Below are 14,208 nucleotides of genomic sequence, written 5' to 3' on the forward strand. Positions count from 1 at the left end.
AGTCATTATCCCAACTTCAAAATTAGTACATAAAGGAGGTGTGGTTGTCTCATTGAAAATCAGAATTTTGCATGAACAATGGATTCATTCAACCAGCTACTGAATTAAATGACACAGTGTTTTATAATCTATTTCAGAATCAAGGTTAATATCACTGGCATATGTCGTGAAATTTGTTGTCTTTGTGGCAGTAGTACAATGCAATACATAATAACAGAGAAAAAAACTGTGAATTACAGCAAATAGTTAAAATCAAGATTTAAAAAAAAATTATTGAGGTAGTGTTCATGGGTTGAAAGTCCATTTAGAAATTGGATGGCAGTGGGGAAGAAGTTGTTCATGAACCATTGAATGTGTGTCTTCAGGCTCCTGTACACCCTTCCTGATGGTAGCAATAAGAACAGGGCATGTCCTGGGTAATGGGGTTCCTTAATGATCGATGACCCCTTTTTGAGGCATTGCTCCTTGAAGATATGCTGGATGCTATGGAGGCTAGTGTCCATGCTGGAGCTGACTAAGTTTACAACTCTCTGCAATTTATTTTGATCCTTTGCATTAGCTCTCCTCAAAGAGTTGACTTGACGAATACTCCCAGACCCATTCTGCATCTACACGTGCATTTATTTTTCACTTCTATACTTCAGTTTTTATGACTATACTTTGCACCATTCTGTTGTTTTTTGCTGGTTGCTGTTTTTATTTTTGTTGTATTTATGTTTACTCTGTAAGCTTCTCATATGCAAGGACTTTCATTGCATCCTGGTATATATGACAATAAACTAACCAGAACTAATTTAACCCTGAACATTCATTCCCACCACTACCTGTGGCTACAGTGTGCACCAGCTACAGAATTCCATGCAATTATCTACCTCGGTCCTCCTGACAGTATCTCCCAAACCTGTAACCTCATCATTGTGAACAGCATAAGACCGTAAGTTCCAGTCAACTCATTATAAGAAGGATTTGGAAGCCTTAGGGAGGATGCAGAGGAGATTTACCAGGCTGATGCCTGGATTAGAAAATATGTCTTCTAAGGATAGGTCGAGTGAGCTAAGGCTTTTCTCTTTAGAGTAAAAGAGAGTGAGGGGTGACTTGATAGAGGTGTACAAGATGTTAAGTGGCATTAATAGAATGGACAACCAGTGACTTTCTCTCGAGGTGGAAAAGGCTAATACAAGAGGACTTGATTTTATGGTGATTGGAGGAAAGTAATGAGGGGACGTCAGATGTAAATTGCTTACACAGAAACTGGTGGGTGCGTGAAACATGAGGTGGTGGTAGAGGCAGATACATTAGGAATATTTAAGAGGCTCTTATATTGGCACACAGATCAAAGCAAAATGAAGGGTTCTGTGGGAGGGAAGGGTTAGATTGATCTTGCAGTAGGTTAAAGGTTAGCAAAACATCATGGGCTGAAGGGTTTGTACTGTGCTGTACTGGTCTATGTTCTGTAAGACCGTAAGACATGGGTGCAGAATTAGGTCATTCAGCCTAGTGAGCCAACTCTGCCATGGCTGACAGCCCCATTCTCCCACCTTCTCCCCATAACCTTTGACACCTTTACTCGTCAAGGAACCAATCAACCTCCACTTTAAATATACCCAACAATTTGCACTTTCGCAGCTGAACGTGGCAATGAATTCCACAGATTCACCACCCTCTGGATAAAGAACTTCTTCCTCAAAAGTGGTAGGCTTTTATTCTGATGCTGTGCTTTCTGGTCCTAGACTCTCCCACTCCTGGAAACATCCCTTCCTCCCCACTCATTTCATATGAGGAAAAATGAATAGGGTGAAGTTGTTCTTTAGAGTTTTGAAATATAAGAGCAGATCTTATCAAAGGTAAGATTCTTCTAAGGTTTTGTAAGGCCACACTTGGACTATTGTGTGCTCTTCTAGTTACCCTATTATACAAGAAGGATGCGGAGGCAATGGATAAGGTGCAGAAAAGGTTTACTAGGATGCTGCCTGGATTAAAGGGTATGAACAGAAAAGAGAGGTTGGGCAGTCTTTGATTATTTTCTCCAGACTGTTGGAACTTGAGGGGAGAGAGGCAAAAGTACATGCAGGAAATAGAGGGATATAGACCATGTGAATGCAGACAGTTTCAGTTTAATTTAGATTCATGAACAGCACAGACGTCTTGGGCTGAAGGATAACCTTGGGATAATAATAATAATAATAATAAAAAAGAGATTTCACCTATATCCCATTACCATTTATATTTAATGAAAACACTGGATTACATTCTGTTTACTCAGGTAAAATTCCTTTAAAGAACGTTCAAAGAATAATCTTTCCACCTCCTGACTAACCAGCACACAGGTAATTAAACTGATGGACACACTGGAGCCAAATCAAATATATGACCACATTAAGCTAATCTGTTGTTGAGGCTGCAAGTCAGTCATTTAACACTTTGCCAAATTAATTTTTAATGGAAGCAATAAACAGAACATATTACAAGATGGTTTACATTTTGCACAATTGTCCAACACACAACTTTTGAATGAAAGATAAAATTCTAGAGTAACTCAGGGAGTTGGATAGCATTGTTGGGTGTAAAGGATGTTCAATGGTTCAAGTTGAGACCCCATATCAGGACTTAATAAGTGGTTTGATTTTTGGTTCCAGATTCAACAATCTGCAGTCTGGTGTCTCTACAATTTTTAAAACTTTGGACTGAAAATCCAAAATTCATTCTGTAAGTACAGTCATTGTTTTAAAGTAAGGGATCGCTCATTTAAGTGACATCAGATGATTTTTTTTTCACTCCCTGAGGCTTATACTGTATATCTTGAGAACTCTCTTCCTCAAAGGGTGTTGAAACAGTCTTTGAATATTTCTAAGGCAGAGGGAAGATAGCTTTCTGAAAAGCAAAGGAGTGAATGGTTACTAGAATGCAGAATTGAGGTTACAATTAGATCAGCTACGATATTATTTAAATATCAGAACAGGCTCATGGGATCAAGTCCAGAATATTCTGTTCCTAATTTGTATGTCTGTTTGTTTCAAGTAGCAGACTCGGACAATCTAGGAGAGGGGAGTGTGAAGGAGAGAAGCATTGGAAGGGAGTCTGTCAGCCGCATTTCACCCGCCAACATTCCGTCTGACAAACATCGTGACTGGCCCACTGTATATTCCCACGGGCATTAGAACCATAAATAGCTGCTGGTTTGCACTTTTTGTTGTCTTAGGGTATTCTCCCAAGTTCTTTGAAGTCAATGAAGCATTTTTGGAATGTGACTTCTGCTGTGTTGTAGAAATGCAGCAGCAAATTTGTACACAGCAAGATTCCATATGACAGCTGTGACCAGGTAAACGTCTTAGCTGCATAGGTTTGAGGAATAAATATTGACCAGGATTGACCTGGCTGTATGCTTGATCTGTTGGGTGTGTTACCTCGGGTACTGCAGTTCAAAGTTAACACACAATGATGTTATATAAAAATCAATAAATCCAAAGTCACAAGTCCAAGAGCTTATTGTAATATGCACATGCATTTGTATGCAGAAATTGTACTCATAGCAGCCTCACAGACAAATAGCATCATCAGCAGAATTCAAAAGAAAACCATAAATTAACAGAAATTATGTTAAAGTAACGAAGTCCATTATAGTGCAACGTGGTCAAAGTGGTTGTTATGTTGTTTACAGAGGTACTGATTAGGGCTGTGTTGGTTGATTTAAGATCTGAAGGGAAGTAATTGTTCTTGTACATGGTTTGTTCAGGCTTCTGTACTCCAGTAAGGAATTCAATAAAACTTCACCAGCAGAGACTGGTGAAAATGTGGAATGTCTGTATTGGACATTGCTTTGTTTCTATCTTCTTCGTTGTTTATCGGTAATGCTTCAATTCTTTTAGACTACCTGCTAGTCAACCATTGGGGTATATGAGGTGACCAGGGAGGGGCAACACTTCTGGTGAAGGAGCTGGTTGTGTCCATTCCGGGGCAGCTCACTTACCCTTGGACCCCACCAGACACTCAGCTCTCACCTATGTCTCCAGCAGCAGCTGCCCCTCCTTAGCACACACGGGGAAGTAGCTGGCGTACTTGTACCCTGGTGAGATAGGAATGTGCTTGTCCTAGCATGGGAAGTTATCTCCAGCAGACTGGGTGGATCAGATCTACAGTGATAACCAACTGCCAGGAAGGTAGTACTGCAACGCTTCATGCAGAGCAAGGGACATGAAGGTGCAGAAGATGTTATGGTTATCCATTGCAAACTGGGATCCAGTTTATGATGCCTGTATGTACCACTGGACCTGGACTCTGAGGTTGAGATGGAGGAATTTGCACCTTAGAAGATCTCCTGCACAGGTTTCCTGTCATCGTTGCACACGCAGTCCCAATGCTATGCAATTAATACCGTAAATAGAGAGAGAGGAAATGGAGAAGCTGTGTCCTTGGTCTTTCAGATGATCCTCAATATGTTACTACAAAAGATATTGTTGCCAGAAGGAACAGTGTGTGTAGACCATTCAACCTCTAAAAATATACTGTGCTTTCTTTTTCAGTTTCTTCAAATAACTCTTTTTACTTACTGTGGGAACGACACTAGCAAAGATGGCCAATCAGACAAGTTCAGGGCAGTTGGTCAATGAAGAATTAGATTGCTTTCCAACAGTGTAGAATATAAGAACCAGTGTTTGCAGATAGACTGGGTGACTAGTGGGGGAGATTATGTGTTTGGGTAGTTATGTGTTACTCATTCTTGAGTATGGCCATGAGATCTAGTCCACAATGTTGTACTGTGCTTATAGATGCTGATTAGATCAACCTGAATGTTGGTGGAATGTCCTTGCTGAATTCTTCAGAAATGGACAAGGATGCATTAACTCAATTTCTTCCCAAATTCTGCAAGCATATTACATAGCAATTATTTCCCTTGTGTTATGGGATGTAACAGGGCTGAATATCAAAGAGCTTGGAGTCATACAAAATAGAAACAGGTCCTACCACTCACCAAGTACACATAAATCATCAGGCACCCATCCCATTTTATCCTATCTACATTACCATCATCTCTCTCACAATCCACCATTCAGCTACATATGAGAGTCAATTTACAAACGCTGATTACCCTACCAATCCTTTGGGTTGTGTTCATGTAGTTTCTGGGAAAAAGCAGAAACTCCACATAGGCAGCACTAGATTGGACACAGGTCGCTGGATCTCTGAGACAGGAGTTTGATTAACTGCGCCATTGTGCCATTCTGATTTTCTCATTTGGCGTTACATTCTTCTTTTCTGATCCTCTGAGAGCCAGAAAGGTTAATAGCTCAGTGACTGATGGCAGGTTCCAAATCCTTAAATCTGACAGCTGCAACAAATTTCTGCATCCTCTAACTTCTATCAGATTCTCTGCAATGTTAAACAATTGTAAAATTGTACATCATGTTATGTTTAGTGGGTTAAATCATACTGGCGTGAATGTCCTACGTTATGTGTGCTGCACACATAATAGAGCTCTCATAATAGAACACTGAGCTCTGCCTCAGAAATTTGATTCCATTGACTTCAATGAAACTGAAATTCAGAAGCAGAGAGAACTGAAGGCTGTTTCACCATACACAGCATGTTAATGCAGTCCACTGAAGATAAATTGCTAGCTCATTGTCTTTTGATCAACTCTATTGCTTAAATCAGACTACAATCTCTTCTACAGCAGGGTGACTTCCTTCATTAGGATGACCTGCCTTGTTCAGAAGAACGCATATTAGAGATTTTTTCACATCTCTAAATGTGCATTTACCGTTCTGCAGAGGTGAATACTAAGAATACCAGCACTCCAGTACAGTGCTGATGGAGTACTGACTATAAGAGACATCATAGTCTGGAAGATTCACATTTCTTATTAATTCATTTGACTAAAGGTTATGGGTTTGTTACTCAAGGTTGACTGGTATGGAGGCTCCAATGCGTAGGATCACAAAAGGCTTCAGAGAATCGAAGACTCAGCCAGCTCCATCACAGGACAACCCTCCCCACTATTGAGGACATGTTCAAGAGGCAGTGCCACAAGAAGGCGGCATCCATCATTAAGGATCCTCACTATTCGAGTCACGCCCTCTTTTTCTTACTGTCATTAGGGAGAAGGTATAGGAGCCTGAAGATCTGTACTCAATGATTCAGAAAGAGCTCCTTTCCCTCAATCGTAAGATTTCTGAATGGTCCATAAACCAATGAACACTGCCTTATTATTCCTTTTGCAACTTTTACACTTTTTTTTGTAAACTTATAGCAATTTTTTTGTCTTTGCACTGTATTATTGTCACAAATCAACAGATTTTATATCATGTATCAGAGATAACAAACCTCATATCCTAAATCCGATTCTAACAACTGATTCTAAATTCTAAATTTGTGCATGGATTTCGGTTATTGTCCCATCATGACTATGTCATCCTGAAGGGTACAATGGAATTTTAAGGCCATTTACTTTTCTGATAAAGAGGGAACTGTTTCATCTAGATATAGAAACCAGCCATCCAATTAATCTCTATCCTCCAGTCCTTCACCGTAGCATTTCACATGTTACTCCCTTTTGTCTGGTATGATGAAAGCTGATCTCACTGAGAAACACAAGGTCCGATGTGGATGTTCAGGGGCTTTTTCATCTGACTGGGGAGTCCAGAATTTCAAGAAACAGGATCTTTGGATAAGATTTGCACGTCTAGGAAGGAGATACGGAAATATTTCAACATTGAGTATAATTAAGGCAGAGGGGGTTGAATCAGAATCAAAATCAGAACAATGTTTATTATCACTGCCTTACAAGTTGTGAATTTTTTTGTTTTACAGCAGCAGTATAGAGTGAAGAAATAAAATTACTATATATTACAAAATAAATAAATCGAGCAAAAAAGAATATTGAGGTAGTATTCATAGATTCATGAACCATTCAGAAATCCGGTAATGGAAAGGAAGAAACTGCTCTTGAATCATTGAGTATAGGTCTTCAAGCTCCTGTACCTGCTCTCTAATGCTACTAATGAAAAGAGGGCATATTTGAATGGTAATTCATCCATTTTCTCATCCATCATGAGAAAAATGATTAATTACTGTATAACGTATGGATCTATTTCTTTTAGCACAGTGACTTCCCTTAGCACTACATATTGACCGATAACTTACCCATCTTTGGTAGGCAGGGAGATTTTTTCAAAGATTGACTTGTCACAAGCCTATCTTCAAATGGAGATTGAAGAATCAAGCAGGAAGTTCCCCACAATCAAACTTACAAGGAACTGTTCTGGTATAATTGTCTCGTCTTTGGCTTGTATCAGTTCCAGCAATTTGGCAAAGGGCAATGGACCAAGTGCTCCAAGACATCTCAGGATCACAATGCTGCCAAATTGTAAATAGCAAGAATGATGAAGAACACCTCACCAGGCTGAGTGAGAATGGTCTGTGCACAAAGAGAGACAAATATGAGTTTTCAAGAATGGAATCTCATATTGTGGACATGTCATTGACAAGCATGGCTTAGATAAGTCACAAGAGAAGAATGAAGCAGTGCTTCAGTAACCCAAACCAGAAAATGTGTCACAACTCAGGTCATACTTTGGCCTTGTAAACTAACACCACCAGTTTCTCCCAAACATTGCTACAGTGCTGCATCCATTGAACACAGGAGCAAAGAGGGAATGGTCAGAAAGATGTGAAAGAGCATTCAAGGAAACAAAGAGACTAATTACATCCAATGAATTGCTCACCCAGTATGAACCATCTGCCCATCAGAGTGGCGTGTGATGTGCCCCCTTATGGTATTGGTGCTGTTTTGTCACACACTAGAAAAGATGGATCTGAATGCCTGATTGCATTTACTTCAAGATCACTGACGAGCACAGAATGCAACTACGCACAGATCGATGGAGAAGGCCTTAGTCTAGTATGGGGAATAAAGAAGTTCTAGCACTACCTCTAAGGACAATAGTTTACTCTACTGACAGGGCACCAGCTCCTTGTGTCCATTTTGAATCCCAGGAAGACAATCCCAGTGTTGTCTGCTACATGGTTGCAATGTAAGCACTTATGACATAGAGTTCAAGGGTACCAAACAACACAGCCGCACTGATGGCTTGTCACATTTCCACTGCTGGCAACAGAAGAAGAAAAGTAAACACAAAATAATCTGCAGATGCTGTTGTCAAAGGAACACTCACAATGCGCTGGAGGAACTCAGCAGGACAGTCAGCATCAGTTGAAAAGATTAGTCGATGTTTTGGGCCGAAACCCTTCGTCAGGATTGAAGGAAGAACTTTGGGGAGGGTTTGAAGAATGCTGGTAGTTGAAAAAAACAGTAATTTTTATGACAAAGGTGTGGGGGAGGGGAAGCAGGGAGGTGATTGGTAGGAGAAGAATAGTGGAAGGAGGCAGAACTATGAGGGAGGTGATGCGAAATAGGGATAGAGGAAGGGAGGGGGAGGGAATTACCGGAAGTTGGAGAATTCTATGTTCATACCAAGGGGCTGGTGACTACCTAGACGGTATATGAGTTTAGCCTCATCATGGCAGTAGAGGAGGCCATGTATGGACATATCTGAATGGGAATGGGAAGCAGAGTTGAAGTGGATGGCTACCGGGAGATCCTGTTTGTTGTGGCGGACGGAGTGGAGGTGCTCGACGAAGCAGTCCCCCAATCTGCGTCGGGTTTCACTGATGTAGAGGAGGCCGCACCGGGAGCACCGGATGCAATAGATGACCCCAACAGATTCACAAATGAAGTGTTGCCTTACCTGGAAGGACTGTTTGGGGCCCTGAATGGTGGCAAGAGAGGAGGTGTAGGGACAGGTGTAGCACTTACGCTTACAGGGATAAGTGCCGGGCGGGAGATCCGTGGGGATGGACGTGCGAATAAGTGAGTCGCGGAGGGACCGATCTGTGCAGAAGGCAGAGGGGGGTGGAGAGGGAAAGATGTGCTTAGTGGTGGGGTCCTGTTGAAGGTGGCGGAAGTTGCGGAGGATAATGTGCCGAATCCGGAGGCTGGTGGGGTGGTAGGTGAGGACAAGGGGAACTCTGTCCCTGTTGTGGTGGCGGGAAGATGGGGTGAGGGCCGAAGTGCGGGAAATGGAGGAGATGTGGGTGAGGGCGTCATTGATCACTGTAGAAGGGAAACCATGATCCTTAAAGAAAGAGGACATTTGAGATATCCTGGAACGGAAAGCCTCATCCTGGGAGCAGATGCGGCGGAGACGAAGGAACTGGGAATAGGGAATGGCATTTTTGCATGTGGTGGGGTGGGAAGAGGTACAGTCAAGGTAGTTATGAGAGTCACTGGGCTTGTAGAAGATGTCAGTGGACAGTCTGTCTCCAGAGATGGAGACCGAGACATCGAGAAAGGGGAGAGAGGTGTCAGAGATAGACCAAGTGAACTTGAGGGCTGGGTGGAAGTTTGAGGTAAAGTCGATGAAATTGACGAGCTCAGCATGGGTGCAGGAAGCAGCACCAATGTAGTCGTCAATGTACTGAAGGAAAAGTTGGGGAGCAGTACCAGAATAGGTTCGGAGCACAGGCTGTTCCACATAACCAACGAAAATGCACGTGTAGCTGGGTCCCATGTGAATTCCCATAGCTACACCCTTAGTCTGAAGAAAATGGGAAGAGCCAAAAGAGAAGTTATTAAGTGGGAGAACCAGTTCCGCCAACCGGAAGAGGGTAGTGATGGTGGGGAACTGGTGAGGTCTATTATCCAGGAAGTAGCGGAGGGCTTTGAGGCCTTCTTGATGGGGAATGGAGGTGTATAAGGATTGGACATCCAATTGTGCTTCATTGGATTGAAGAAGAAAAGTCTTCATTCTGTGACACAGCAGAGGTGTTCCACACAGTATTGGTGGACCAGTTGCTGGTAACAAATTCTGAAATACAAAGAGAAACGTTGGCAAATGTCTTTGACATCACCATGCAAGGATGGCCAGCTCATGGTAATCCTATGTTTCTAGGGTTCTCTGTGAGTCGAGACCAACATTCTGTATGTCAAAGAAATCTGATGTGTGGGTCTCATGTTGTGGTTCCTTCTAAACTGCACACCAGAGTGTTAGAAATCCTGCATGAAGGACACCTGGGTACAGTCAAGATGAAGAGTCTCACCCGGAGCTATGTGCGGTAGCCTGGAATAGATAGACAGAATGAAGACCTGACCAAAAGTTGTTCAGGATGCCACAAAGTTCAAAATGCACCCCCACAGGCACTGTTACACCCGTGGCAGTGGCTGCTATCACCATGGCAAAGAGTACCTATTGACTTTGCTGGGCCATTTTTGGACTCCATATTTCTGATTGCTGTGGATGCTCTTTTGAAGTGGCTGGAGGTTATACCAATGAAGTCAACCACCTCAGCAAAGACTCTCTCTGCGCTAAGGACTATCTACACCAGAAATGGTTTACCTGAACAAATTGTGAGTGATAACAGACCACAGCACAAGTCAGAAGAACTCTGACTGTTCATGAAGAAAAAGGGCATCAAACATTTCAAGTAGCTCCTCACCACCCAGCAACGAAGGGGTTAGCTGAAAGGTTTGTCCAAACCTTCAAGAAGTCCTTTAAAACTATGGACAAGGAGGACATTTCTCTACAGCATAAGGTGGACAACTTCCTTTTTGTATATTGGAACTCTGTTCATGCGACGACAAATCAAACACCTGCAATGCTTTTCATAAGAATCTGAGATCTCGCATAAACCTCCTGAAAGAAAGTTTACGAAGGGAAGTGCAGAATAAACAGTTCAGCCTGTTGCCAAGCAAATCAGCAAGGAACTTTGAGGTTGGACAGGAAGTCCTGGTGTATGATTACCAAGAAGACAAATGGACACCTGGTAGGGTAGCTACAAGAACTGGACCACTGATGTACACAGTGGATGTTGGAGATCAGACATGGAGATGTCATGTGGACCATACCCAACCAAAGGAAACACCTGAGTCAATTGCGTCCAACAAGACGGACACATTACAGACACTAAAATCACCTCGCAGTAATGATCATATCACTAACAGCAACATGGCACCTGCAACAGAGAAAGTTGATTTTACCAAGACATCTGCCAAACCTGATTCCGCTCCACAGGTCCAGAGGTGCAAAGAGAATGTTCTCATTGCCAAGATATCTTCCAAACCTGATGCCACTCCATAGGTTCAGCGGTGCTATCCTCAAAGAAACAGAGCACCACTGAAAGGACTGAATCTTTAGAAATGTGAAGTTCGTTCAGCATTGTTATTGTGAACGTATTTTTATATGAATATGGTTTGCTAAAGGGAAATTGAATGTTTTGTTACATATACAGTTTGTTATTACGTTAATCTAAAGGGGGAGGAAGTGCAATGTATGAATCTATTTCTTTTAGCGCAATGACTCCCCTTAGCACTACTTATTGACTGATAACTTACCCATGCACATTGATCTGTTCTCTCTCTGCAAAGTGAATACATCAGTTAACTTCACCATTGTGTGCATGCATTATTTTAATTGATATGTAGTTGTACAGACACAACATACTGGGTCACCTCTGATCCCGTTAGATGTAGCAGGATTAAGAGCCTACTACTGATCTTATTTTAGTGTTCTTATGTTTAAGTCAATGTAATTATTATTACCCAGATCATAAATTACTAAAGGACAGAAAACTACTATATATTATTTTGCTCAGATGATCAACATTTTAAAGAAAGATGTCAAAAACCACTTAGATGCCTAACCTACTCAAGTGCTGTGAAGTTACATTTTAGAGATATAAAATCAAAGAATCAGAAAAACCATAAAACCAAAAGATGTAGGAGCAAAATGAGGCTATTTGGCCCATTGAGTCTGCTCCACCATTTGAACATGGCTGATTTACTTTCCTTCTCAGTCCCATTCTCCTGCCTTCTCCCCATAATCTTTTACACCCTTACTAATCAAAAACCAATCAACCTCTGCTTTAAGTATACCCAATGGCTTGGCTTCCACAGCTATCTCTGGCAATGAGTTTCATAAATTCACCACCCTCTTGTTAAATAAATTGATCCTTATCTCTGCTCTGATGAAACATCCTTCTATTCTGTGGCTGTGCTTTCTGGACCTAGTCCTTTCTACTATTGGAACCATCCTCTCCACATTCATTCTATTTAGGCCTTTCTATATTTGGTAGATTTCAATGAGATCCTCCTTTATTCCCCTAAACTCCAGCGACGCCCTTCAGCGCAGAATGTCCATGTGAACCACCATATTAGTATAATAGATGGACTCTTGATCTCACAATCTACATTATGATCTTGTACTTTATTGCCACTGTACTTTCTCTATAGCTGCTATACATGCATTCTATTATTGTTTTACCTTGTTCTACCTCAATACACTGTACAGTATAAAGAATTGATATGTATAAACAGTAGGCAGGGTAAGTTCCAGAAATTGAGTGAAGAAGGGTTGACAAAGATTGATATTTCTGGAAATGTAGATGAATTAAACAGTCAGGTGACTTCAGCAATTATCACGGCAGCAGAAGGATCTATACCTAGGAGTAAAAATAGAATGAATAGAAAACTGGTACCATGGTGTACAGACGAATGTTGTCAGGCTGTAAAAAACAGAAATAGAGCATTCAGGCTAGTTAAAGGAACCCATAATATGCAACATTTGGTTCAATATAAGAAAGCACAGGCAGTGGTGAGAAGAACTATACGTCAAGCTAAAAGGGCAAGTTGGAGGAGTTTTTGCGACAAGGTAGGAAGAACAACACCTGTGGAAGAGATATGGGGAATGATTAAGAGGATGGGAGGAGATAGAAGGGAATGGGAATATCCAGTAATGATATCTGAGGAGGAAACTGCAGTCTCCAGTGGGGATAAGGCTGAGGTCATGGCCAAGTCACTTGTACTGATACACAGTTCAGAAAATTTGTCTGAAGAAGGGAGAAGAAGAAGGGAAAGAATAATGAGCCAACACCCAGGTGTGTTAAGCAGGAGGGAAGGAACAGATGATATAATTGATGATCCATTTACATTAGCAGAAATGGTGAGAGCAATAAAGAGATCGAGACCAACCTCCCCAGGGAAAGATCTGATATGCTCTGTGATGCTAAAAAATCTAGGAGAAGGAGCGCTCTTGAAGTTGCTGCATTTTTATAACAGAGTGTGGGAGGAGGGAAGATTACCAAGTGCATGGAAAGAAGCAGTAGTAATTCCAATAAGGAAGCCTGGCAAGGATCTGTCAAAACCCACTAGCTACAGACCAATTGCATTAACATCAAGTATATGTAAGATAATGGAAAGGATGATAACAGAAAGGTTATCATATGAGCTTGAGAAAAGGGGAATGCTGGCAAGTTATCAGAGTGGTTTTAGAAAGGGAAGGAATTCCATGGACTCAGTGATTATGTTAGAGACTGAAATAAGGAAGGCCCAGGCAAATAGAGAGTCAGTAGTGGCAGTGTTCTTTGACATTGAAAAAGCCTATGATATGATGTGGAAGGAAGGATTATTAATTAAACTGCACAAGATGGGGGTTGGTGGGAGAGTTTTTAATTGGATTAAAGATTTTTTGTTTGGTAGAAAAATTCAAGTTCGAATTGGATCAGAATTATCAAAACAGTACATAGTGGAAAATGGCACACCTTAAGGTAGTGTGATAAGCCCGTTACTTTTCATCATTATGATCAATGATGTCTTCACAAAGGTACCAGTGGATATAGGTAGGTCACTGTTTGCGGATGATGGGGCCTTGTGGAAAAGAGGCAGGCACATGGACCGTATAATCAGGAAACTACAAGAAGCAATTGATGAAGTGGTGGAGTGGGGTTATGATTGGGGATGTACATTTTCAGTAGATAAAACTCAAACTGTATTTTTTACCAGGAAAAGGGTTGAGGTAGGGAAGAAGTTAAGGATGTATGGGGTTGAATTAGAAAGGGTTGCATCATTTAAATTTCTGGGAGTTATATTTGATTCACGATTAACATGGGCAGACCATATCAGGAAAGTTGAGGAGAAATGTAAAAAAGTAATAAATGTGATGAGATGTTTGACTGGTAGGGAATGGGGAGCAAGTTGTTCAGCTTTGAAGAGAATGTATGTGGCTTTAGTAAGATCTGTATTGGATTATGGAAATATAGTATATGGATCAGCAGCTAGGTTTCTTATAAGGAAACTGGATGTGATTCAGGCTCAGGCCTTGAGAGTGTGCAGTGGGGCTTTTAAAACGTCACCAGTGTCAGCACTACAGGTAGAAATGG

The sequence above is a fragment of the Mobula birostris genome, chromosome 1, assembly GCF_030028105.1.
Source record: "Mobula birostris isolate sMobBir1 chromosome 1, sMobBir1.hap1, whole genome shotgun sequence".
In the NCBI taxonomy this organism is placed as follows: domain Eukaryota; kingdom Metazoa; phylum Chordata; class Chondrichthyes; order Myliobatiformes; family Myliobatidae; genus Mobula; species Mobula birostris.